General features: G+C 45.4%; 1 long non-coding RNA gene and 1 pseudogene across 1 annotated transcript; both read right to left on the bottom strand.

Moving 5' to 3' along the window:
- Window positions 1–16: 16 nt before the first annotated feature.
- LOC139024758 (uncharacterized) lies at window positions 17–796 on the bottom strand. The gene is made up of 2 exons (XR_011476117.1): window positions 271–796; window positions 17–118 (listed from the first exon to the last, which is right to left on the bottom strand). It is a non-coding gene; the product is annotated as an uncharacterized lncRNA (long non-coding RNA).
- Window positions 797–2,003: 1,207 nt separating this feature from the next.
- LOC112072173 (MAP kinase-interacting serine/threonine-protein kinase 2-like) overlaps window positions 2,004–27,201 on the bottom strand; it is a 28,373-nt pseudogene continuing 3,175 nt past the window's right edge.

The following is a 27,201-nucleotide window of genomic DNA, read 5'->3' as shown; positions in this document are numbered from 1 at the left end:
CTAAGCTGATCTGGGCAGCTGGTTATAACCACAGTACTAAGCTGATCTGGGCAGCTGGTTATAACCACAGTACTAAGCTGATCTGGGCAGCTGGTTATAACCACAGTACTAAGCTGATCTGGGCAGCTGGTATAACGATCTTAGTACTAAAGCCTGATTTCTGGGAGTCTGGTTATAACCACAGTACTAAGCTGATCTGGGCAGCTGTGGTTATACCACGGTATAAGCTGATGCTGGGCAGCTGTTATGCCACTAGTTACTAGCCCTAACTATGGGACTAAAGCACATGCTCTGGGCATTCCTTCTACAAGTGGTTTGATTTGGTCTCTTGGAATACCACCAGCTAGCTAGCCATGCTGGAGCCTCGTCTGAAACACAGGCAGTGATCTGGACAACCAAGGCCTTGATTATACATTAAATGACTTATCAACATGACAGATTGTTACCAAGGCCTTTAAAACTACTTAATTATGATCTATAGAATGTAGATCTCTTTGATCTTTTTCAGTGTGATTTGAAGAAAATGAAAAACTGAGGATCTCTCTCCCCTCGTCTCCCTTTGACTTCTATTGATACCTGGTGAGTCAATAACAGTTCTGCTGATACACTGGCTGATAGCTGGTGAGTCAAACAGTTCTCTTGATACCTGGCTGATAACTGTTATTGACTCACCACTATCTTGATACCTGGCTGATACCTGGTGAGTCAACAGTTCTCTTGATACCTGGCTGATAGCTGGTGAGTCAAACAGTTGTATTGATAGCTGGTGAAGTCCAGCTCTCTCTATAATACTTCAGGTCCTTGAGGTATTGCTGGGAAACAGTTGTGTTAAAGTTTTAAGCTATCTTCGTTGCTGGGACTCTCTGGGTTCAACCAATTAAAGGCTCGTTACCAGACAAAGATTAGCCTAGTCCTGGACTAAAAAACATGTTTAAAGGTTCTCCATTGAAAGTGATTTTTAGTCCAGGTCTAGGCTAAGATTAACTTGTGCCGTGGGGACCAGCCCTAAGAGTTCAGGCTAATTTGGCAGGGCCATGTCTCCCTGTTACAGTCAGAAACAATGACTGCATCAAACGCACCCTATATGCCACTTGTGAAGCAGCCAGTCAGTGAGCACAACATGTCAATCAGAACTGCTCAGATCTCAGATAATGGATCGATACTACCAGCACAACAGCAGTGGTTCAGGGGCGAAATAATGATAACAGGTGAGATGTTGTTTGGACTTTGTGTTGGTGTGTAAAGTCCCAGCAATGAGGTACTAGATAATCAGTAGCGCCTCGTAAAGAGTGAGTTAGCTAGCCTAGGCCTCGTAAGAGTGAGTTAGCTAGCCTAGCTGCTCGTAAAGAGTTAGCTAGCCTAGCTGCCTCGTAAAGAGTTAGCTAGCCTAGCTGCCTCGTAAAGAGTTAGCTAGCCTAGCTGCCTCGTAAAGAGTTAGCTAGCCTAGCTGCCTCTGTAAGAGTTAGCTAGCCTAGCTGCCTCGTAAAGAGTAGCTAAGTGCCTAGCTGCCTCGTTAAGAGTTAGCTAGCCTAGCTGCCTCGTAAAGAGTTAGCTAGCTAGCTGCCTCGTTGAAAGAGTTAGCTAGCCTAGCTGCCTCGTAAAGAGTTAGCTAGCTAGCTGCCTTAAAGAGTTAGCTAGCCTAGCTCCTCGTAAAAGTATAGCTAGCCTAGCTGCCTACGTAAAGAGTTGCAGCCTATCGGCCGGAGGCCGGTTATCAGGCCACCTGAGCTCCCACTACAACAAGCAGGAAGGGTTTGAGTGAGCCACTCAGTGAAACTGACAAAGGTCTCAGTTTGGATAAGTGCGTGACAACACTGCTGCTAGCTGGATAGGTGGGCCATCCCGCCCTCGTAGACTGAAGTAGAGGGAAGGTCCTGAGGGGTATACTATAAAGGAGTTAGCCAGCTAACGTGCCTACATATTCTGATACGTTTTATTTTGTAGAAAGATAAGCTAGAAAAAAACGGCACATCGTATTGATTTAACAAACAAACAAAAACATATCCAAGTTTAGCTTTTTTTTATTTTTATATTAACAATAAAATCAATGTCTATTTCGACTTATCTGGCTAACTCATTGAACCCACTTTGCAGCATACCCCTCTAGTATATCTGATGAAGCTGGTTGAAGTTTTCAATTCAGAGTGGGATGCCCCAGCTCCTCTGAGTGGAGCAGGAGCAGTAGCAGCCATTAGTCCTTTGGTGTGGGAGCTCGTTTTCAATGGTAGTTTCTTTTTTTTGTGCCTTCAAAATCCCTTTCCCCTCCTTCCCCCAACCCAAGAGTAGAAGAGTCTTCGAATTAGGCAGAGGGTCAATGTGCTTCTTTAAGTGCTGCCAAGACCACATCCCCATCATCATCCAAGCCACTGAGGTATTGCAGGTGTGGCTTAGTGATGAGAAAGATGATTGGAGGGGGTAGAGGGGAAAAGAGGGAGGAGGAGATGAGCAGTGAATTTTCAGGAGCATTATCAGGTTAGGTTTGCAGTTGYTCGGTCAGTTTAACGGTTATTAGAGGTTTCAGGCACAGTCCTCCATGARGACCAGGGGGGCAAGGAGCTGCCGGAGCTCTGAGGCACACACTGGCCCTGTGTGGGGGGGCCCTCTCCTCCTTTGCCGGGCCAGCCGAGAGGACAAGGGGGAAAGGGGGCGCAGGGAGCTCTGGGGGCTGAGGCTGCAGCTGGCAGTGGTGCTGGTAGCCATGTGGTGAGGCGAGGGGGACAGAGAGAGGGACCTTAAAGACCCTTCTTCCTCAGAATCTTCGTTGAGGTCCTCTCTCTCCTGACGGTCGCTCTCGTCCTGCTCAGCTAGCTGGCGGGTGACGGCCACAGCCTGGCCGGCGAAGAAGGTCAGGTCCTGGGCTCTGCTGCCTRTGTGGTTCAGCCTGGAGGGCACGGTGTTGGGAGCACACTGAGGGAAGAGACAGACACGGAATGATTAGGTCATGAATTCTAGGCAGCTACCTTTTGTCCCTTCCATTGGAGTTCTAAGTTGCTCCATCTTATAGTTCAAAACCAGAGAGCTGAACTGAGAGATGGAGGGAGAGATCAAAAGAAAGAGGGAGAGAGACAGACAAGTGAGAGAGAAAGAGAGCCAGACAGAATGAGAGCCATCAAAAAGGCAAAGCGTCAACACACTACTAAGATAAAATCCTACTACGCTGGCTCTGACGCTCCTTGGATGTGGCAAGGCTTTACAAACTATCATGGCTTACACAAAGGGAAACCCAGGCACAAGCTGCCAGTGCCTACCAGATGAGCTAAATTCGAGGCAAGCAACACTGAACCATGCATTTGAGCACCAGCTGTTCCAGACGACTGTGATCTCGCTCTCCATAGCCGATGTGAGTAAGACCTATAAACAGGTTAACATTCACAAGGCCTCAGGGCCAGATGGATTACCAGGACCCACACTCAGAGCATGTGTTGACCAGCAGGCATGTGACATTCACTGACATTTTCACCTCTCCCTGACCCAGTCTGTAATACCTACGTGTTTCATGTAGACCACCATAGTGCCTGTGCCCAAGAACAGAGACACACAGAGAGACACAGAGAGACAGATACACAAAGAGATAAGATCCGTACCCCTTGCACCCAGGGGTGCTGCAGGACCTGAGCAGCACTGAGGCGGTTCTTGGCGTCTCTGACCAGAAGTCTGGTGACGAGGTCTTTAGCTCCAGAGGAGATCTGCTTCCAGTCCTTCTCAGGGAACTCGTACTTCCCCTCCTGGATGCTCTCAAACAGCATGTTCTGGAGAGGAGCCAAAAGAGAGACTGGGTTTGGGGACAGTTCTAGAACTTAAGATGCTGTCAAACAGCATGTTCTGGAGATGTGACAAATCATACTGTTATAGAAAGGTTCTTAAAAAAAATGTGTTGGTTCTTTTGGTCTGGCTAAACTGGCTTTAATATCACTAAGTGACTGGCAGGTTGTAAGATCACTAAGTGACGGGCAGGTTGTAATATCACTAAGTGACGGGCAGGTTGTAAGATCACTAAGTGACGGGCAGGTTGTAAGATCACTAAGTGACGGGCAGGTTGTAAGATCACTAGGTGACGGGCAGGTTGTAAGATCACTAGGTGACGGGCAGGTTGTAAGATCACTAACTGACGGGCAGGTTGTAAGATCACTAAGTGACGGGCAGGTAGTAAGATCGCTAAGTGACGGGCAGGTAGTAAGATCACTAAGTGACGGGCAGGTTTGTAAGATCACCAAGTGACGGAGTCCCAGCCACAGCTGGTGCCACAGCGCCCTACGAAGGAGGATACCCACTCAGCATAATGTACAGGATGACCCCCAGACTCCACAGGTCACAGCGCTTATCGTAGATCGTAGCCTCCTCACTGAAGGCCTCCACCTCTGGAGCCATGTACTCTGCAGAACCACACTGGGGAGAGACAGAGACAGATGTATACTGTCAGTCTGCTTTTACACATGCAGCCCAACTGGACCTATTTTTACATTAGTCTTTTCACATCAGGTGAGGAGAAAAAGAGAGAAGAGGTGAGGGGTGAGAGAGAAGATGTGTGTTGCGGTGTTGTAGACGTGGTGTTGTCGTCTCTTCTCAAAAAGATGAATAATCCTAGTCATATTAGCAACCCATGCTAGTTGATGATAATCCTAGTCATATTAGCACCCATGCTAGTTGATCATCCTAGTCATATTAGCATCCCATGCTAGTTGATGATAAATCCTACGTCATATTAGCAACCCATGCTAGTTGATGATAATCCTAGTCATATTAGCAACCCGTGCTAGTTGATCATCCTAGACATATTAGCACCCACGCTAGTTGATGATAATCCTAGTCATATTAGCAACACATGCTAGTTGATGATAAGCCTAGTCATATTAGCAACCCATGCTAGTTGAATGATAAGCCTAGTCATATTAGCACCCACGCTAGTTGATGATAATCCTAGTCATATTAGCATCCCATGCTAGTTGATGATAATCTAGTCATATTAGCAACCCACGCTAGTTGATGATAATCCTAGTCATATTAGCAACCCATGCTAGTTGATGATAATCCTAGTCATATTAGCATCCCATGCTAGTTGATGATAATCCTAGTCATATTAGCAACCACTGTAGTTGATGCATCTTTAACTTCCCCTTTTCAAAATGCTCCCACTAATTGCATTATGAAACAGACATTGGAGCTTAGCCTACTGCCTGTGTGCTTGTAGTGTGAAGAAATAATAGTTGATCAACATTCTAAGCTCAACGTTTTGATCTGTTGCATCAGACTCATGGAACCCAGGTTTACTGGTTGTATGAATTTGGATCCTTCGTCCCACAACTGTCCCAGAGTCTGTTTGGAATAGGCCATTTCTTTCACACACAGCACAACAAGTCGTCATCATACTGTTGAACTAGTCCACCTGAATGAATAGAGAATAAAAAAAACTAGGATTAGTTAAACCTGAATACTCTAAACCTAGCGTAGTTACCTGAATAACTCTAAAACCCCTAGCATTAGTTACCCTGAATAACTCTAAACCCCTAGCATTAGTTACCCTGAATAACCTCTAAACCCCTAGCGTTAGTTACCCTGAATAACTCTAAACCCCTAGCTTAGTTACCCTGAATAACTCTAAACCCCTAGCATTAGTTACCCTGAATAACTCTAAACCCCTAGCATTAGTTACCCTGAATAACTCTAAACCCCTAGCGTTAGTTACCCTGAATAACTCTAAACCCCTAGCGTTAGTTACCCTGAATAACTCTAACCCCTAGCTTAGTTACCCTGAATAACTCTAAACCCCTAGCATTAGTTACCCTGAATAACTCTAAACCCCTAGCGTTAGTTTACCCTGAATAACTCTAAAAACCTAAGCGTTAGTTACCCTGAATAACTCTTAAACCCTAGCACATTGGGTCAAATCCAAGATGGCGTAGCAGTCAGACGTCTTTGTCCTTTGTCTTGTCGTGTCCGTGTATATATTGATTATATATTTTTTCTTCGCATATCTTTTTTATATTTTTCTAACCTCACACTTCAAATACTCTCCTGCAACCCACCTCAACCAATGTGGTGTGGATTTGTTTTTTCTAAAGTATTTTTATTTACCTCGGAGCCGGAAACCCCAACAGAAGCTAGCCAGCTCACTAGCTACCACTGCTAGCGGTCACAGCTAACTTTAGCTCGGAAAGCTCTCGCCAGTTTGTACAACGCGACTCAAACCAGAGTTTTCTCTCCATATCCCCGGATTCGTACCGCAAGCTCTGAACCTTTTCAACTGGATCATCGAGCTAGCTGCAATCGAGTGACTACTCCTGGCTAACATCTGTCCCGAAGAAGCACCAATTAGCCTGGAGCTAGCCCATGCTAGGCCCATTCTCCCGCTAGCTGAAGAGGCCCATCAGCCACCTCCTGGCTAATATATCTCCTGGGCTAATATATAGAACAAAAGCCCTAACATAGATCAGCTTTGCCAGTCTCATCTATTTAGATTGCGATTGCGTCACTTCCTGTTGAATCTGCAGACGTGTTGCTGTGCGTTTTGTTGCTGTGCGTTTTGCTGCCAACTTTACTTTGCTAGCTGACAACTTTACGTTTTTTGTTTGTTTTTGTTTTTAATTACGTTTATATTTTTAGTTTTTTTTCCATCGCAACTTTTTTCCCTCATTCAACTTTTTTCACTCCGGACGCTTTATCTGGACATGGTTCGTCAACACCTTCAACAGCCGAAGCTAAGTAGTAACATAAACATGATGTCTTCTAATTGCAGTCGCTGTACTCATAATACAGGAAACGATCGCCTTACGGCGAGAATAGCTGTGCTACAAGCCAGCTTCAGACGCAATCGTTAGGCAAGGGTAATTTCAGTTGTAGGGAAAGGAAAAGAAAACAGCGTTGTGCCACAGTAATACAGATAGTAGTATAAATCCCCCGCACAGTCCCCGCAGCCGGACAATTTCTCATGGCTTCTGGAGGGAAACGCTGTAGGAATGCTCAACCGGTGTGGCTTATTCAGCCGACAGAAACTTTCAACCGGTTTCCCCATTTATGTAGCGAGTCGGAGCTGAGTCTGAGTTTCTCTTGTCTCTACTCCTCCCGTTACGGGGTCTGAGTCGCCGAAGGCTCCCACCATTAGCTCTGACAAATTTGAAAACCCTAGTCATTGGCGATTCCATTACCGCAGTATAGACTTAAAGCGAATCACCCAGCGATCATACACTGTTTACCAGGGGGCAGGGCTACCGACGTAAGGCTAATCTAAAGATGGTGCTGGCTAAAGCTAATCTGGCGAGTGTAGAGAGTATAGCGATATTGTTCCCACGTCGGCACACGATGTTAGGATGAAACAGTCAAGAGTCACAAGTGCAACATAGCTTCAGCGTGTAAATCAGCTAGAAGATGTGTCGGCAGTCGAGTAATTGTCTCTGGCCCCCTCCCAGTTAGGGGGAGTGACGAGCTCTACAGCAGAGTCTCAGCACTCAATCGCTGGTTGAAAACTGTTTTCTGCCCCTCCCAAAAATAGAATTTGTAGATAATTGGCCCTCTTTTCTGGGACTCACCCACAAACAGGACCAACCTGACTGCTGAGGAGAGTGACGGAACTCCATCCTAGCTGGAGGGGTGCTCTCATCTTATCTACCAACATAGCCAGGGCTCTAACTCCTCTAGCCCCACAATGAAAATAGGGTGCAGGCCAGGCAGCAGGCTGTTAGCCAACCTGCCAGCTTAGTGGAGTCTGCCAATAGCACAGTCAGTGTAGTCAGCTCAGCCATGACCCATTGAGACTGTGTCTGTGCCTCGACCTAGTTGGGCAAAACTAAACATGGCCGGTGTTCGCCTTTAGCAATCTTATTAGGATAAAGACCTCCTCCATTCCCTGCATCATTGAAAGAGATCGTGATACCTCACATCTCAAAATAGGGTTACTTAATGTTGATCCCTCACTTCAAAGGCAGTCATAGTCAATGAACTAATCACTGATCATAATCTTGATGTGATTGGCCTGACTGAAACATGGTTAAGCCTGATGAATTTACTGTGTTAAATGAGGCGTCACCTCCTGGTTACACTAGTGACCATATCCCCCGTGCATCGCAAAGGGCGGAGGTGTTGCTAACATTTACGATAGCAAATTTCAAATTTAACAAAAAAAAAAAATGGCGTTTTCGTCTTTTGAGCTTCTAGTCTGAAATCTATGCAGCCTACTCAATCACTTTTTATAGCACTGTTTAACAGGCCCTCCTGGGCCATTACAGCGTCCTCTCTGAGTTTCTCTGATATCCTATCAGACCTTGTAGTCATAGCAGTCATATCTAATTTTTGGTGATTTTATATTCACAGTGGAAAGTCACAACCCACTCCAAAAGTCTTTCGGAGCATTATCGACTCAAGTGGGTTGTCCAACATGTCCTCTGGACTACTCACTGCCACAGTCAATACTCGGAACTAGTTTTGTCCCATGGAATAAATTTGTAGATCTTAATGTTTTTCCAAATAATCCTGGACTATCGGACCACACATTTTATTACGTTTGCAATCGCAACAAATAATCTGCTCAGACCCCAACCAAGGAGCATCAAAGTCGTGCTATACAATTCATCAGACAACACAAAATGTTGATCCTTCGACTCCTTCTGCCTACCCAAGGACCGTCAGAGACAAAAATCAGTTAACCACCTAACTGAGGAACTCAATTTAACCTTGCGCAATACCCTAGATGCAGTTGCACCCCTAAAACGAAAAATTTGTCATAGAATTACCCCTGGTATACAGAAAATACCCGAGCTTTGAAGCAAGCTTCCAGGAAATTGGAACGGAAATGGCGCCACACCACAAACTGGAAGTCTTCCGACTAGCTTGAAAGACAGTACCGTGCAGGTACCGAAGGCCCTCACTGCTGCTCGCTCATCCTACTTTCCAACTTAATCGAGGAAAATAAGAACAATCCAAAATTTATTTTTGATACTGTTTGCGAAACTAACTAAAAAGCAGCTTCCCAAGAGAGGATGGCTTCACTTCAGCAGTAATAAATTCATTGAACTTCTTTGAGGAAAAGATCATGACCATTAGAAAGCAAATTACGGACTCCTCTTTTGAATCTGCGTATTCCTCCAGGGCTTAGCTGTCCTGGATCTGCACAGCTCTGCGAGGCCTGGGATGGGAGAACACTTAAGTGTTTTAGTACTATATCTCTGACACAATGAATGAAATAATCATGGCCTCTAAACCTTCAAGCTGCATACTGATCCTATCCTACTAAACTGCTGAAGGAGCTGCTTCTGTGCTTGGCCCTCCTATGTTGAACATAATAAACAGCTCTCTATCCACCCGGATGTGTACCAAAACTCACTAAAAGTGGCAGTGATAAAGCCTCTCTTGAAAAAGCCAACCTTGACCCGGAAAATATAAAAAAACTATCGGCCTATATCGAATCTTCATTCCTCTCAAGAATTTTAGAAAAAGCTGTTGCGCTAGCAACTCACTGCCTTCTGAAGACAAATAATGTATAGCGAAATGCTTCAGTCTGGTTTTAGACCCCATCATAGCACTGAGACTGCACTTGTGAAGGTGGTAAATGACCTTTAAATGGCGTCAGACCGAGGCTCTGCATCTGTCCTCGTGCTACTAGACCTTAGTGCTGCCTTGGACACCATCGATCACAACATTCTTTTGGAGAGGACTGGAAACCCAAATTGGTCTACACGGACAAGTTCTGGCCTGGTTTAGATCTTACCTGTCGGAAAGATATCAGTTTGTCTCTGTGAATGGTCTGTCCTCTGAGACAATCAACTGTACATTTCGGTGTTCCTCAAGGTTCCGTTTTAGGACCACTATTGTTTTCACTATATATTTTACCTCTTGGGGTGTTATTCGAAAACATAATGTTAACTTTCACTGCTATGCGGATGACACACAGCTGTACATTTCAATGAAACATGGTGAAGCCCCAAAATTGCCTCCGCTAGAAGCCTGTGTTTCGACATAAGGAAGTGGATGGCGTGAAAACTTTCTACTTTTAAACTCGGACAAAACAGAGATGCTTGTTCTAGGTCCCAAGAAACAAAAGATCTTCTGTTAAATCTGACAATTCATCTTGATGGTTTGTAAAAGTCGTCTCAAATAAAACTGTGAAGGACCTATCGGGTTACTCTTGACCCTGATCTCTCTTTTGACGAACATATCAAGACTGTTTCAAGGACAGCTTTTTTCCATCTACGTAACATTGCTAAATAAGAAATTTTCTGTCCAAAAATGATGCAGAAAATTAATCCATACATTTGTACTGCTAGGTTAGACTCACTGCAATGCTCTATTTCCGGTACCCGGATAAAGCACTAAATAAATTCAGTTAGGCTAAATACGGCTGCTAGAATCCTGACTAGAACCAAGAATTTGATCATATTACTCCAGTGCTAGCTTCCCTACACTGGCTTCCTGTTAAGGCAAGGCTGATTTCACAGGTTTTACTGTTAACCTATAAAGCGTTACATGGGTTGCTCCTACCTATCTTTCCGAGTTGGTCCTGCCGTACATACCAATACGTACGCTAGGTCAACAAGACGCAGGCCTCCTAATTGTCCCTAGAATTTCTAAGCAAACAGCGGGAGCAGGGTTTCTCCTATAGATCTCCATTTTTATGGAACAGTCTGCTCCCATGTGAGAGACGCAGACTCGGTCTCAACTTTAAGTCTTTACTGAAGACTTATCTCTTCAGTAGGCTCATATGATTGAGTGTAGCCTGGCCCCCAGGAGTGTGAAGGTGAACGGAAAGGCTCTGGAGCAACGAACCACCCTTGCTGTTCTCTGCAGGCCGGTTCCCCTCGTCTCCACTGGATTCTCTGCCTCTAACCCTGTTACAAGGGGCTGGTCACTGGCTTGCTGGTGCTCTTTCATGCCGTCCTTAGGAGGGGTGCGTCACTTTGAGTGGGTTGAGTTACTGACGTGAATCTTCCTTCTGGGTTGGGCGCCCCCATTGGTTTGTGCTGTGGTGGAGACCTTGTGGCTATACTCGGCCTTGTCCCTCAGGATTGTAAGTTGGTGGTTGGAGCGATTACCCTCTAGTGGTGCCGGGGGCTGTGTTTGGCAAAAAGTTGGGTGGGGTTATATCCTTCCTATCTTGGCCCTGTCCCGGGGTTTCTTTCGGATGGGGGCCACAGTGGTTCCTGGCCGCCCTCCTGTCTCAAGCCCTCCAGTAATTTACTGCGCAGTTAAGTTTGTGTCGGGGGGCTAGGTCAGTTGGTTCCTGGAGTACTTCTCCTGTCTTATCCAGTGTCCTGTGTGAATTTTTAAGTATGCTCTCTCTAATTCTCTCGTTCCTCTCTTTCTCTCTGAGAAAACCTGAGCCCTAGGACCATAAGTCAGGACTACGGGCATGATGACACCTTCTGTCCCCATCGCCTGGCCTTGCTGCATTCCAGTTTTGCACTGTTCTGCCTGTGTTACGGAACCCTACCGTCCCAGACCTGCTGTTTCAACTCTTAATGATCGGCTATGAAGCCAACTGAGATTTATTCCTGATTATTATTTGACTCATCGCTTGTCATTTATGAACATTTTGAAAATCTTGGCTCTCTCTAAATTCTCCTTCCTCTGCTTTCTTTCTCTCCGGAGGACCTGAGCCCTCAGGACATGACGTTCGGGACCACGGCCTGTCGGTGGACTCCTTGCTGTCCCAGTCCGCCTGGCCTTGCTGCTTATTCCAGTTTTCATGTTGTCTGCCTGCGTTATGGAAAACCCCTACCTGTCCTCGACCTCGTTTCAACTCTTAATGGATCGGCTATGAAAAGCCAACTGAGATTTATTCCTGATTATTATTTGACCCATGAGGCTGTGTCATTTATGGAAATTTTGAAAAATCTGGCCTCCTCTAAATTTTTCTCCTTCTCCTCTTTCTTTTCTCGAGAGATGGGCCCCTAGGACCATGCGTGCGGGACTGCCGCCCGTGGTGACTCCTTGCTGTCCAGTCCGCCTGGCGTTGCTGCTATTCCAGTTTCAGCTGTTCTGCCCCTGCGGTTATGGAACCGCTACCTGTCCAGACCTGTTGTTTTTCAACGTCTGATGATCGGGCTCTGAAGAAGCAACTGAAATTATCATGATTATTAATTTGAACATGCTTGTCACTTATGAACATTTTTTGAACATCTTGGCATAGGTGTTTTCTGTTATAATCTCCACCCGGCACAGCCAGAAGAAGGACTGGCCACCCCTCATAGCCTGGTTCCTCTCTAGGTTTTTTCCTAGGTTTTTGGCCTTTCTAGGGGTTTTCCTAGGCCACGGTGCTTCATACCAACCCTGCATTACTACTGTTTGGGGTTTTTAGGCTGGGTGTCTGGTACAGCACTTACGAGATATAGCTGATGTACGAAGGGCCTATATATAATAAAAATTGATGAAAATTGAATCGGAACCCCTTCTACTGCCGGTTACGGGGCACGGCAACGCCGCGATTCCTTCACCGACTGGAATACCAGAGTCGACGAGTAGATCTGCCGCGGCCCACTAGCTGTCCTAGAGCATATTGGGACTGCTTTTAGCTGAATAGATCCATCGGCCAATTTTCTTGGCCCACTATACTATTCTGCCAATAGGAAATCCCAGACTGTGGCGTAGCAGTGTAGACTGTATTTTTTAGTGCTCTCACTCCGTGCACAATTGTATTTTTTCGTACTTCTTGTATTAATATTTATTTATTTATTTTTTCTGCTCTCTTTTCGATTTTCAATTCGAATAATACCTTCCGGTAACCTACCTCACCCAATGTGGTACGGATCGCTTATCATTTTTTATCTTTGGAACACATTCACGAACCCCCAGGTAGCTAACCAAGCTACAAGCTACTTAAGCCATTTTTTTAACCGATGCTAGCAGCTTTTACCGTTGGACCTGTGGAAGACAATTTCAAGAACCCCCCAGTAGCTAAACCAGCCTACAAGCTACCCAGCTACTTAAGCCATTTTTAAAAACCGATGCTCAGGCTTTTAAACTTCGTGCACAGACACCGGCAGCCCCTGTTATGATAGCCTTGGATATATCACCAATTTAACAGCATCGCGACTGTCCCTCTCGACAACAACGCCGGATTCCTGCGTAATCCCTGAAGCACTACTTCTGATCCTCACAGTAGCCCTGCAGCCTAACGCACTAGCAACAGCTTAGTGCCTAATCTGGCACGAGCTAGCATCAGTTAGCAAACACAATTCTAACAATCACAACTCTCTCTCGCCATCGCGGCCTGGATTCCACTGTCGAGACGAGCCAGCATCTGGGTCTTGAGACGTTACCCCATCCGCCTGTACCCTCAACACGGCTCCGTCTGAGCAGACCCCCTTTCGTCTGGCAGACTCACCCCCCGGCGGAGCTACTAACTTTAAACCCACGCGTGCTAGCTTCAGGGCGGCGACTTCCCTGCTCCATCTACGGGCTGCCCCCCTGGACATATGATCACCTGGCTACATAGCTTGATGCTAACCGGACTGTCATTAATTTACGGTACTCATTCTGTTTCACTTGTGTTTTATCTGTCGGCCTGTGTTTTAACTCAGGCCTCCTGGTGTGTAGTTAATCCGACCCTCTCTGCTAGTCGTCGCCATTTTTTACCCTGCTGTTGCTGTGTTAGCTGACTAGCTGCTGTTATCTCACCTGTTGTTCTTAGCCTAGCTCTCCCAATCAGAACCTGCAATACTTTATGCCTACTGTATTCTCTGCCAAATTATCAATATGCCTTGAATACTGGTTTGTTTCAGGCTAGTTATCAAGTTATCATTGTTTGGGTTTGCAATGGCCCGTAGTTTCCACTCTCCCGTACTCTGATACCTCCCTTCGGCCACCTCGCCCCACACATGCGGTGGACCCTCAACACATTGAGACGCAGCATGTCCCAGATGATACAACCTCTTCTTATACCCAGTGCCCTGGGCTTGCCTCCGCTGTACCGTGGACCACCTATAACCCGTCTGCACATTAGCCAGAACTATTCTAAAACCACGGCCATAATATCTGCTCCTTTTATTCCTCGTCTCCAACGCTCTAGGCGACCAGTTTTGATAGCCTTTTTAGCCGCACCCTCATCCTACTACCCTCTGTTCCTCGGGTGATGGTGGAGGTTAACCCAGGACCTGCATGGTCAAGGCACCCTCATCTTGTTGACTTCTGTGATCGAAAAAGGGCTTGGCCCTCAATGCATGTCAACATCAGATAAGCCTCGCTCCCTAAGTTTGTCTTACTCACGCTTTAGCACACTCTCTCTGCCAACCCTGATGTCCTGTGCCGTGTTCTTGAATCCTGGCTTAGAAGGCCACAAAAACTCTGAGAGTTTCCATACGCCAACTATACACTTTCGTCAAGATAGAACTGCCAAAGGGGGGAGGAGTTGCAATCTACTGCAGAGATGCCTGCAAAGTTCTGTCCATACTTTCCAGGCTCTATGCCGCAAACAGTTCGAACTTACTAATTTTAAAAATTAATCCTCCTCCAGAAATAAGTCTCTTCACTGTTGCGCCTGCTAACCGCCCCCCTCAGCTCGCCAGCTTGTGGGCCCTGGACCCCATCTGTGAATTGATCGCTCCCATCAGCTTCGCAGAGTTTGTTCTGTTAAGGTGACCTAACTTGGGATATTGCTTAACACTGCCGGCCAGTCCTACACATCTAAGCTAGATGCCCTCAATCTCACACAAGATCATCGCAAGGAACGCTACCCAGGTACAATCCCTTAAATCCGTTCAGCATGGGGCGACCACTAATAGACATATCCTGACAAGCCGCCCCTCCAAATCAAACGCTGGCTGGTCTTATCAAGATCTCAGCGATACTGCCTCATTGCTGTATCCGCTGCGGTCCGCGGGTCAAACGACCACTTCTCACTAATCAAAGCTCCCTAAAACACTTCCTGCGAGCAGGCGCTTTCTAATCGACCTGGCCCGGGTACCTGGGATGGATATTGACTCATCCGTCAGGTTGAGGATGCGCCTGGGTCCATTCTTTAAAAGTTACTTCCTCACTATATTAGACCAAGCATCTCCGTTCAAAAAATGCAACAGAATAAGAACAGTATATCGTTGGTTACTCCAGACCTGATGCCTCGACCAGTCACAAAAATCATCCTGTGGCGAACTGCAAATAGCATTAAGAGCCAGTCAGCGATAATGCAACTGTTCAGGGAAAGTCAGAACCAATTAACGCAGTCATTCAAGGAAACAAGGCCAGCTTTTTTCCAAAGCCGAAATTTGCATCCTGCCTGTACGCTCTTAAATCCAAAAGTTCTGGGATACTGTAAGTCATTGGAGATCAGAGCCCTCTCCCAGGCTGCCCACGTGCACTGGAGGCCAGGTAACACGGTCACCACCGATAAATCCGTCGATGATCGATAGACTTTTCAACAAGCAATCTTCTCAATGGCTGGCCATGCCCTCCTCCTGGGCGACTCTAACCTATGGCCAACAGGCCCCCTCTTCCCCCCGCCTGCTACTCGCCCAAGCTCCCCAGCTTCTCCCTTTAACCCAAATCCATGGCAGATGTTCTGAAAGAGCTGGAAAACCTGGACATAACAAATCAGCATGGCTTGACAATCTGGACCCCCTTATTTCTGAAACTGTCCGCCGCCATTGTCGCACCCCCTATTACCACCCTGTTCAACGTTCCTCGTATCATGAGATCCCCAAGGATTGGAAGCTGCCGCGGTCAATCCGCCTCTTCAAAGGGGGAAGACACCCTGGGACAAAACTGTTCCAGACCCTATATCCATCCTGCCCTGCTATCTAAGGTCTTCGAAAGCCAAGTCAACCAACAGAAATCCCTGACCATCTCGAATCCCATCCTGTAACTTCTCCGCTGTGGCAATCCGGTTTCCGAGCCGGTCACGGTGCCTTCAAGCCACGCTGCCAACGGTACTAATGATAATCAATTTAACGGCATCGAATAAAAAGACAGTCTGTTTGCTGCCCGTCTTTTCATCGACCTGGCAAGGCTTTCGACTCTGTCAAATCACCACATTCTTATCGGCAGACTCAGTAAACCCTCGTTTTTCTATGATTGCCTTGCTGGTTCACCAACTACTTTGCAGACAGAGTTCAGTGCTCAAATCGGTGGAGGCATGCTGTCCGGTCCCTCTGGCAGTCTCTATGGGGGTACCACAGGGTTCAATTCTGCGGGCCGACTCTTTTCTCTGTATATATCAATGATGTTGCTCTTGCTGCGGGCGATTCCCTGATCCACCTCTACGCAGACGACACCATTCTGTATACTCTGGCCCTTCTTTTGACACTGTTGATAACCAACCTCCAAACGAGCTTTCAATGCCATTCAAACACTCTCTTCCGTGGCCTCCAACTGCTCTTAAACGCTAGTAAACAAAATGCATGCTCTTCAACCGTTCGCTGCTGCACCCGCACGCCCGACTGCATCACAACCTCTCGGCGGTTCTGACCTAGAATATGTGGACATCTATAAGCTACCTAGGTGTCTGGCTAGACTGCAAACTCTCCTTCCCAGACTCATATCAACACATCTCAATCCAAAAATTCAAGATCTAGAGTCGGCTTCTCTATTTCGCCAACAGAGCCTCTTTCACTCACGCCCCGCCAAACTTACCCTAGTGAAACTGGACTATCCTAACCGATTCCTCGACTCGGCGATGTTCTACAAGATGGCTTCCAATACTCTACTCAGCAAACTGGATGCCAGTTTATCACAGTGCCATCCGTTTTGTTACTAAACGCACCTTATTCGACCCACCATGCGCTGTAATGCAGTCAGGCTGGCCCTCGTAATGTTCGCGCGTCAGACCACTGGCATTCAGGTCATCTACAAGGCTCATGCCTAGGTAAAGTGCCGCCTTATCTCATTCACTGGTCACGATGGGCTACACCACCCGTAGCACGCGCTCTACAGGTGTATCTCACTGATATCCCTAAAGCAAAACCTCATTTGACGCCTTTTCCTTCCAGTTCTCTGCTGCCTGCGACTGGAACGAAGTTGCAAAAATCTCTGAAGTTGGAGCTTTTATCTCCCTCAACAAACTTTTAAAACATCTGCTATCCCGAGCAGCTACCGATCGCTGCAGTGTACATAGTCCATCGGTATATTAAGCCCACCCAATTTAAAACCTACCTCACCCCCCATACTGCTTTTCTTTCCCTTTCTGTTTCTTTTTTTTGCAACCAGTAATCTCTACTTGCACATGACCATCTGATGATTTACCACTCAGTGTTAATCTGCTAATTGTAATTATCTGATTATTGCCTACCTCCTCATGCCTTTTGCACACATTGTATATAGATTCTCTTTTTTTTTTTTTCTACATGTTATTGACTTGTTTTATTGTTTACTCCATTGTGGTAACTCTGTGTTTTGCTGTCTGTTCACACTGCTATGCTTTATCTTGGCCAGGTGAGTTGCAAATGAGAACTTGGTTCTCAACTAGCTCCTGTTAAATAAAGGTAAAATAAAATAAAAAAATTTAAAGAAATAAAAATACTTAGTTAACCCTTGAATGTCTGAAAAGTTAAGTCGTTACCCTGAATAACTCTAAACCCCTAGCGTTAGTTACCCTGAATAACTCTAAACCCCTAGCATTAGTTAACCTGAATGTCTGAAAAGTAATGTCTGATGACAATGTCCCCAAATGAAGTCCCTTTCTAAGCTAAGGAACTCTCCATAGAAGGCTGTCCTGTTGTGTCCAGAAGCAGGTTCTTCATTCTCTACTGAGACGGCATCCTCTGGGGAGGCCTGGCCAGTGGTCTGTTCACAGTACCACAGTGTGGAGGGCAGACAGTAGACAAGCAGGAACCCCCATCCAGCCACACAACAGCTGTTCAGGACCCCCACTCGGGGAGTGGTGCACGTTTTGTTCTATCCCTGCACTAAGACAGCTGACTCAACTCATCMTATTGTGTGTAACAGTGATAACACCAAGTAAAACTGAAATGATAACTTAAAACACWAAATATAAYTATCCATTAAKAAACTTCTTATAGCTTAGACTAATTTTRACTTCCTGAACACATACTACTTAAAWAYAAAACATAGCCTTTTCTTAGTAAAACGCAAAAGTAAAAATGAAATAAATACAGTAGTCTTTCCACCATATAGTCAGACACATTCTATTCACAGGCTTGTACACAGCACAGAGGTTGTAGTAGCATGTTAGGGTTGCAAAATTCTGGAACTTGTTTTTGTGTTTTGAAAGCGGTAATTCCCAAAACGTTACTAAAGTCCTAAGGTTTTTCTGAAAATCTTGGTTGGAGGATTCCTGGAATCAGGAGGGAAAAGGCTCCCACAACAACCAGTAACCACTAGCAGTGGGCTGAAGGGAGGAGTAGAATCTCCTTCTAACATCCTAGCTAGCTACGACCCCCAGGGCCCAGAACATGAAACGAGGCACCACAAACCAAAAAAAAAACAACTACAGCAGAAACTAAACCTGTTTCTGTTGTCATTACACTAATCTCTCTTGGCTTTGCTGGAACACGGTGGAATGCCTGGCACTCTGTGTGTGGGGTTGTGGGCCAAGAATTGGCTGCAGGCATCAACTTTGTCCAACAGTAATATCCCTGCTTGTACACTACACTCTAGAGAATCCACAACAGTAATATCCTGCCTGTACACCTACACTCTATAATCCACAACAGTAATATCCTGCCGTACACTACACTCTAGAATCCACAACAGTAATATCCTGCCTGTACACTAACTCTAGAATCCAACCAACAAATAATATCTGCCTGTACACTACACTCTAGAATCCACAACAGTAATATCCTGCCTGTACACTACACTCTAGAATCCACAAAAGTAATATCCTGCCTGTACACTACACTCTAGAATCCACAACAGTAATATCCTGCCTGCTACACTACACTCTAGAATCCAAACAGTAATATCCTGCCTGTACACTACACTCTAGAATCCACAACAGTAATATCCTGCCTGTACACTACACTCTAGAATCCACAGTATATCCTGCCTGTACACTAACTCTAGAATCACAACAGTAATATCCTGCCTGTAACACTACATCTAGAATCCACAACAGTAATATCTGCCTGTACACTACACTCTAGAATCCACAACAGTAATATCCTGCCTGTAACTACACTCTAGAATCCACAACAGTAAATATCCTGCCTGTACACTACACTCTAGAATCCACAAAAGTATATCCTGCCTGTACACTACACTCTAGAATCCACAACAGTAATATCCTGCCTGTACACTACACTCTAGAATCCACACAGTAATATCCTGCTGTACACTACACTCTAGAATCCACAACAGTAATATCCTGCCTGTACACTACACTCTAGAATCCACAACAGTAATATCCTGCCTGTACACTACACTCTAGAATCCACAACAGTAATATTCCTGCCTGTACACTACACTCTAGAATCCACAAAAGTAATATCTGCCTGTACACTACACTCTAGAATCCACACAGTAATATCCTGCCTGTACACTACACTCTAGAATCCACAACAGTAATATCCTGCCTGTACACTAAACTCTAGAATCCACAACAGTAATATCCTGCCTGTTACACTACACTCTAGAATCCACAACTAATCTGCCTGACCTACTCTAGACCACAACAGTAATTCCTGCTGTACACTACACTCTAGAATCCACAACAGTAATATCCTGCCTGTACACTACACTCTAGAATCCACAACAGTAATATCCTGCCTGTACACTATAACTCTAGAATCCACAACAGTAATATCCTGCCTGTACACTACACTCTAGAATCCACAACAGTAATATCTGCCTGTACACTACACTCTAGAATCCTGTCCTGTGGACTGTATTCGTCCCAAATGGAACACTATTCCCTAAATAATGCACTACTTTTGACCAGGGCCTATAGTGAATAGCGGTGCCATTTGGAACACAGCTTCTGAACCAAATCATGTGGTAAAAAAAATCATTACAGATAAGCTGACACTCCCACTCCCTCCCGCTGGCCCAGCCAATCAAAATGTGGGGTTTCTACATTAGGGTAGGGGCCTTGGGAATGCAGCCAGAACTTTTTTGTAACAGCAGGAGAAAAAAAATATGGATTCTGCTAAAAATGAAGGGAGGAAAGAGGGACAGAAGAGAGTAGGGGATGGAGGGTGGTTAGCTGGATGTAACCCCCATGCCAGAGTGATTCCACAGTTTTTGGTATCTGGTGACAAAAAAAAATATCAGCACACTTGCTTTCTCTGGGAACATTCTTAAGTCTCCAGGCAATAGGGAAGGAAAGTTTAATTTAAAAAAACACCTCCTCTCCTCCGAGGCACGAGGTTACACCTCCCTCTCCCCAGGCAGAGGTTTCACCTCTCTCCCCAGGCAGAGGTTACACCTCCCTCTCCCCCAGACAGGAGGTTACACCTCCCTCTCCTCCAGACAGAGGTTACACTCCTCTCCCCCAGACAGAGGTTTACACCTCCCTCTCCCAGACGAGGTTACACCTCCCTCTCCCCAGACAGAGGTTACACCTCCCTCTCCCCAGACAGAGGTACACCTCCCTCTCCCAGACAGAGGTTACACTCCTCTCCCCCAGACAGAGGTTACACCTCCTCTCCCAGACAGAGGTTACACCTCCTCTCCCCAGACAGAGGTTACACCTCCCTCTCCCCAGACAGAGGTTACACCTCCCTCTCCCCAGACAGAGGTTACACCTCCCTCTCCCCAGACAGAGGTTACACCTCCTCCTCCCCAGAACAGAGTTACACCTCCCTCTCCCCAGACAGAGGTTACACCTCCTCTCCCCCAGACAGAGGTTACACCTCCCTCTCCAGCCATCCTAGACAGAGGTTACACCCTCCCTCTCCCCAGACAGAGGTTACACTCCCTCTCCCCAGACAGAGGTTACACTCCCTCTCCTCCAGACAGAGGTTACACCCTCCCTCTCCCCAGACAGAGGTTACACCTCCCTCTTTCCAGACAGAGGTTACACCTCCCTCTCCTCCAGACAGAGGTTACACCTCCCTCTCCTCCAGACAGAGGTTATACCTCCCTCTCCTCCAGACAGAGGTTATACCTCCTCTCCCTCCAGACAGAGGTTATACCTCCCTCTCCTCCAGACAGAGGTTATACCTCCTCTCCTCCAGACAGAGGTATACCTCCCTCTCCTCCAGACAAGACGGTTATACCTCCCTCTCCTCCAGGCAATAGCCAGCCGATTCTCATGAAACCGGCAAATGAGAAGTGGCTAGAGAAGAAGACAGTGAGATGAGTCACATCACACAGGAAGTGTAGACTCTCCAGCAGGAAGACTAGTGGTATGCATTCACAGCTTATTCAATTAAACATTTATTGGTTAGATATTTCAACTCTGTATGGCAAGCGTGAATGTCTGACTGAAAACATTTATGAGGCTGCTTAAGAGAATTGTAGTGTCCACACCCGGCCTTAGGGCGCCCAGTCAGCACGTGAGGTGTCACCCCGGTATTAGGGGCCAGTCAGAGACGTGAGGTGTCAACCGGTATTAGGGGCCAGTTCAGAGACGTGAGGTGTCACCGGTATTAGAGGCCCCGTCAGAGACGTGACGTGTCACCGGGCATTAGAGGCCGCAGTTCAGAGAAGTGTAATGTCACCCGGTATTAGAGCCCAGTCAGAGAAGTGTAATGTCACCCGTATTAGAGGGTTTAAGGGAGCGACGATACAGGGGAGATGGGAGCGACGATACAGGGGTAGAGGGAGCGACGAAACAGGGGTAGAGGGAGCGACGATACAGGGGTAGAGGGAGCGCGTAGGGGAGAGGGAGCGACGATACAGGGTAGAGGGACGACAACGATACAGGGGTAGAGGAGCGACGATACAGGGGTAGAGGGAGCGACCGATACAGGGAGCGACGATACAGGGGTAGAGGAGAGCGACGATACAACGGTAGAGGGAGCGGCGTTACAGGGAAAGCCTAGGAGACCCGGCCATGTTACAGGGAAGCCTAGGAGACCCGGCGACGTTTACACGGGAAAGCTTAGAGACCCGGCGACGTTACAGGGAAAGCCTAGAGACACTTCAGGCCATGTTACAGGGAAAGCCTGATTGTTACATATAGATACAGAATGACACCGAATCTGCGTGGTCTTGAAGGCACATTGTATATATTATTAGGGGCCAGAGGTCCGGGGCTGCTGTGGAGGAGAATCTAGGCTTTTAGAACACCTAAAAAGCCTGTAGGTCACTGTGCTGTCTGTATATAATAAAAGCTGAGCTAGTGTTCCTGTATGTGTAGCAGAGGAGGAGAATGCAGGAGCTGATTGATAAATATAGACATGACTCACTTAAACAACGCTGCTGCATATTTTTATTTATGTCACTTCGATGTTTGGCTTGCTACTAGAACTGATAAGCCTTTAAAAAGCCATTTAGACCACTGAGGCTGATTTAGAGTAAGTAATGACCAGTTTCTGGCTATCAACATGATCGTGGCTGGTTCTTCAGCCTAAATCAACATGAATCGTGGCTGGTTTCAGCCCTAAATCAACATGATCGTGGCTGGTTCTCAGCCTAAATCAACATGATCGTGGGCTGGTTCTCAGCCCTAAATCAACATGATCGTGGCTGGTTCTCAGCCTTAAATCAACATGATCGTGGCTGGTTCTCAGCCGCTAAAATCAACATGATCGTGGCTGGTTTCTCAGCCTAAGATCAAGTGATGAGCAAAGGAGCGAGATGTGAACAGATATGCTATTCCCTTTCTGAAACAAGGGAGGATATCTACCTTCTCAACAAGGAGAGGATATCTATTGCTTCATGATATTCTTATTCCTTTCTGAAACAAGGAGGATCTATCCCCTTGGAGAGTATTATTCCCTTCCAGGAAACGAGAGATATCTATTCCTTCTCGAAATAAGGAGAGGATATCTATTCCCTTTCCTGAACAGGAAGAGGATATCTATTCTCTTCCGAAACAAGGAGAGGAATATCTATTCTCCCTTTCCGAAACAAGGAGAGGATATCTATTCCTTTCTGAAACAAGGAGAGGATATCTATTCCTTCGAAACAAGGAGAGGATATTATTCTTTTCAGAAACAAGGAGAGGATATCTATTCCTTTCTGAAACAAGGAGAGGATATCTATTCCCTTTCTGAAACAAGGAGAGGATATCTATTTCCTTTTCAAACAAGGAGAGGATATCTATTCCCTTTCTGAAACAAGGAGAGATATTATTCTCTCCTGAAACAAGGAAGGAATATCTATTCCCTTTCTGAAACAAGGAGAGGATATCTATTCCTTTCTGAAAACAAGGGAGGAATATCTATTTCTTCCAAACAAGGAGAGGATATCTATTCCTTTCTGAAACAAAAGGAGAGGATATCTATTCCCTTTCTGAACAAAGGAGAGGATAATCTATTCCCTTTCTGAACAAGGAGAGGATATCTATTTCTTCCAAACAAGGAGAGGATATCTATTCCCTTTCTGAAACAAGGAGAGGATATTATTCCCTTTCTGAAACAAGAGAAGGATAGATCTATTCTTTCCTGAAACAAGGAGAGGATATCTCTTCCTCTTCTGAAACAGGAGAGGATATCTATTCCCTCCTGAAAACAAGGAGAGGATATCTATTCCCTTTCTGAAAAAGGAGAGGATATCTATTCCCTTTCTGAAACAAGGAGAGGATATTCTATTCTTTCTGAAACACAAGGAGAGGATATCTATTCTTCCGAAACAAGGAGAGAGATTTATTCTTCGTAGGAGATCTTTCCTTACCGAACAAGGAGAGGAATCTATTCCCTTCTGAAACAAGGAGAGGATATCTATTCCTTTCTGAAACAAGGAGAGGAGAATCTATTCCTTCCGAACAAGGAGAGGAATCTATTCCCTGAAATAAGGAGAGGAATCTATTCCTTCGAAAAAGGAGAGGATCTATTCCTTCAGAAACAAGGAGAGGAGATCTATTCCCTTTCTGAAACAAGGAGAGGATATCTATTCCCTTCCACGAAAAAGGAGAGGATATCTATTCCCTTTCCTGAAACAAGGAGAGGATATCTATTCCCTTTCTGAAACAAGGAGAGGATATCTATTCCTTCCCTGAAAAGGAGAGGATCTATTCCCTTCGAAATAAGGGAGGATATCTCTTCCTTTCTGAAACAAGGAGAGGATATCTATTCCTTCCTCGAAACAAGGAGAGGATATCTATTCCTTCCTGAAACAAGGAGAGGATTCTATTCCTTTCTAAACAAGGAAGGATATCTATTCCTTTCTGAAACAAGGAGAGGATATCTATTCCCTTCCCTGAATAAGAGAGGGATATCTATTCCCTTTCTGAAACAAGGAGAGATATCTATTCCTTCTGAAACAAGGAGAGGATATCTATTCCTTCCTGAAACAAGGAGAGGATATCTATTCCCTTTCTGAAACAAGAGAGGATATCTATTCCCTTTCTGAAACAAGGAGAGGAGATCTATTCCCTTTCTGAAACAAGGAGAGGATATCTATTCCCTTCCTGAAACAAGGAGAGGAATATCTATTCCCTTTCTGAAACAAGGAGAGGAGATCTATTCCCTTTCTGTAAACAAGGAAGGGAATCTATTCCTTCCTGAAACAAGGAGAGGATATCTATTCCCTTTCTGAAACAAGGAGAGGAATATCTATTCCCTTCCTGAACAAGGAGGGATATCTATTCCCTTCCCTGAAAATAAGGAGAGGATATCTATTCCCTTTCTGAAACAAGGAGAGGATATCTATTCCCTTTCTGAAACAAGGGAGAGGATATCTATTCCCTTTCTGAAACCAGGAGAGGAATCATTCTCTTCTGAAACAAGGAGAGGATATCTATTCTTCCTGGAAACAAGGAGAGGAATCTATTCTTTTCTGAAACAAGGAGAGATATCTATTCCTTCCTGAACAAGGAGAGGATATCTTTCCCTTCCTGAACACAGGAGAGGAGATCTATTCCTTCCTGAAACAGGAGAGGGATATCCCTTTCTGAAACAAGGAGAGGATATCTATTCCCTTCCTGAAAACAAGGAGAGGATATTATTCCTCCTTTTGAAACAAGGAGAGGATATCTATTCCTTCCCGAAACAAGGAGAAGGAGTCTCTATTCCCTTCCTGAACAAGGAGAAGGAGAGTCTATTCCCTTCTGAAAACAAGGAGAGGAGATCTATTCCCTTTACCCTCCTGAAACAAGGAGAGGATATCTATTCCCTTCCTGAAACAAGGAGAGGATATCTATTCTCTTCCTGAAACAAGGAGAGGATATCTATTCCCTTCCTGAAACACACTCAGCTGTTTCCAAGTTTTAAAATAAGTTTTCCTGAGGCATTTACTGACTAGACATAACTACAGCTGTAATTCATACCAACACATATCACTTTCTCCTTGCCTGCGAGGGAAAACCCAATGAGGTAAGGAGCAAGCTGGTCCACAAATTAGCTTGAAAGCTAAACAGTTACCTAGCGGACTGCTGTGGCTAGCTAAAAATCTATATATTTTTTTATAAACAATACGAAAATACACATGACATCACACCTGCCCAGAACCACCTGCTCCCCCCCCCGCGACCACATCACTCTCCACCACACGGCCTCAAACTGCACCATCTAGTTTCTCCCTGTCACCCACACACTTTCAACATTTAGATAATAAAGCTGTTGTTTACCAAGCATTTCCCTGTTAGTCCACACCTGTTGTTTACCAAGCATGTGATGAATACAAAGGTGCATTTGACAGACGCAGAGAGAGATGGGAGAAGTGGATCAACAGAGAGGTCTGAACGTTATGAGGACTCACCGGAGTGATGAGTCCAGGAGTAGAGATAGGGGAGCTGTCACTGTTCAGTCTGATGCCACTGCCCAGGTCAAAATCACAGATCTTCACTGGTGACATCTAGGAGGTAAACACAAAGCAGCTCGGTCAATTAGACCACTGACTTGACCTTCTTTATCCACAGCAATCAACTAAAGTAGGCCAGTCAGGTAACCCAGATAACACACATCACTAAAACTACAGCCAAGCAAGCTTTTCTACATCGTAATGAAGTTATCCTCATCGTGTCATAGTAACAAACTGCATTAGGATGTAACCAACCATTATTCTATTTACCAAATCAAAATCACATTTTATTGGTCACATACACATGGTTAGCAGATGTTATTGGTCACATACACATGGTTAGCAGATGTTAATGCGAGCGTAGCGAAATGCTTGTGCTTCTAGTTCCGACAATGCCGTAATAATAACCAACGAGTAATCTAACCTAACAATTCCACAACTACTACCTTATACACACAAATATAAAGGGATGAATATGTACATAAAGATATATGAATGAATGATGGTACAGAACGGCATAGGCAAGATTCAGTAGATGGTATCGAGTACAGTATATACATATGAGATGAGTAATGTAGGGTATATAAACATAAAGTGGCATAGTTTAAAGTGGCTAGTGATACATGTATTACATAAAGATGGCAAGATGCAGTAGATGGTATCGAGTACAGTGTATACATATGAGATGAGTAATGTTGGGTAATAACTATCTAACTATCAAGGTTAAGGTCTGAGTGAACAGATTTAAAGTCTCACTGCTCGTGCAAAGCGCATAATACTGGCTGTGTTTTTGTATTTTGAACGTTTTACATGTGGAAAACTTGATTGCTGACATGCAAAACATTTAGGAACTGTATCAACAGTTGGACTAATGAAACAAACAGCAAAAATATAAACATTTAGTGGAATTTTCATTGAACTTCCGTCTCTCCTGTATAAATCTATGGCTGTTTATGGAGTGCTTGTGACGTGTTCGGCGTGCCGGTCACATGCACCCTGACTCACCCAATCACCATGCTCTGTGTTTTCAGGGCCTGAATGACTGACTCACCCAATCACCATGCTCTATGCTTTGTTTTTCAGGCCTGAAATGACTTGACTCACCCATCCACCATGCTCCGTTTTTCAGGGCCTGAAATGACTGACTCACCCAATCACCATGCTCTGTGCTTTTCAGGCCTGATGATCTGACTCACCCAATCACCATGCTCTGTGTTTTCAGGGCCTGAATGACTGACTCACCCAATCACCATGCTCTGTGTTTTCAGGGCCTGAATGACTGACTCACAACACCATGCTCTGTGTTTTCAGGGCCTGAATGACTGACTCACCCATCACCATGCTCTGTTTTTCAGGGCCTGAATGACTGACTCACCCAATCCCCATGCTCTGTGTTTTCAGGGCCTGAATGACTGACTCACCCAATCACCAAATGCTCTGTGTTTTTCAGGGCCCTGAATGACTGACTCCACCCAAATC

The sequence above is a fragment of the Salvelinus sp. IW2-2015 genome, unplaced genomic scaffold (assembly GCF_002910315.2).
Source record: "Salvelinus sp. IW2-2015 unplaced genomic scaffold, ASM291031v2 Un_scaffold1849, whole genome shotgun sequence".
In the NCBI taxonomy this organism is placed as follows: domain Eukaryota; kingdom Metazoa; phylum Chordata; class Actinopteri; order Salmoniformes; family Salmonidae; genus Salvelinus; species Salvelinus sp. IW2-2015.
Note: the sequence above shows the minus strand (reverse complement) of the source record. Positions and strands in the feature narration are given on the sequence as shown.